This window comes from Octodon degus, unplaced genomic scaffold, assembly GCF_000260255.1.
Source record: "Octodon degus isolate 3935 unplaced genomic scaffold, OctDeg1.0 scaffold00142, whole genome shotgun sequence".
NCBI classification, from domain to species: Eukaryota; Metazoa; Chordata; class Mammalia; order Rodentia; family Octodontidae; genus Octodon; species Octodon degus.
Window position 1 is genome coordinate 7,203,580 of NW_004524718.1, and position 728 is coordinate 7,204,307.

Below are 728 nucleotides of genomic sequence, written 5' to 3' on the forward strand. Positions count from 1 at the left end.
CCAAGTTCCAAGACGGGAAGATACCATGTTTGAGAAACTGGGGGGAAATCACTCTAGAAACTAACTCTAGAGGACGTGGTAAGAATGCACGCTTTACAATATAAAACCTGTTTACACATAGTGGTAGGTTGCAAAAAGCCATTTGGTCTTCTCGTGGCTTGGAAAAATGGTGTTCCAGATTTCAGTGCAATTTATCCACAACCTTCAACTTTTCTATGTGGCAGGTATCTTGTTTTCACCTTCCAGTTCCTGAACCCCAGCCTGCGTCATGAGGTTTGCAATGTTTTTCTCCAGATCGTCAATGCGACTACTCTTGTCATCGATTCTTCCAATGATCTGGTCAGACATCGTCTGAAATTTATCCTGCATCTGCTGCAAGAGGGTCTGCACCACCGAGGTGAGGTCCTGCATGGTCTTGGGGTCGGTCTCGGTCATTTCCAGTTTTAATAATTAATATATTGCATACAGTTGTCTTCTTAGTGGTTATTCATTGTACAAGATGCAGACATGATATCCTGTCCAAAAACATTATTAGAACAAATCTTTATATTCATTGAATTAAGAGAAAGTAGCAGTATAATTATCCTAACTACTTTGAATATACAGATACAAGATGGTCCTCCATTTGTATCCCTTTTTTTGGTTACTTTTGTCAGAGAAGGGCATTCCATTGTCATTTGAATACTGTAGGTGAGTGAATTCAGCAAAATATTCCAATATAGTCCAGT

The 728-nt window shown here is 39.6% G+C and overlaps 1 pseudogene; it reads right to left on the reverse strand.

Annotated features, from left to right (window-relative positions):
- Positions 1-5: 5 nt before the first annotated feature.
- Positions 6-435, reverse strand: LOC101577375 (annotated as a pseudogene).
- Between the last annotated feature and the right edge of the window lie 293 nt (positions 436-728).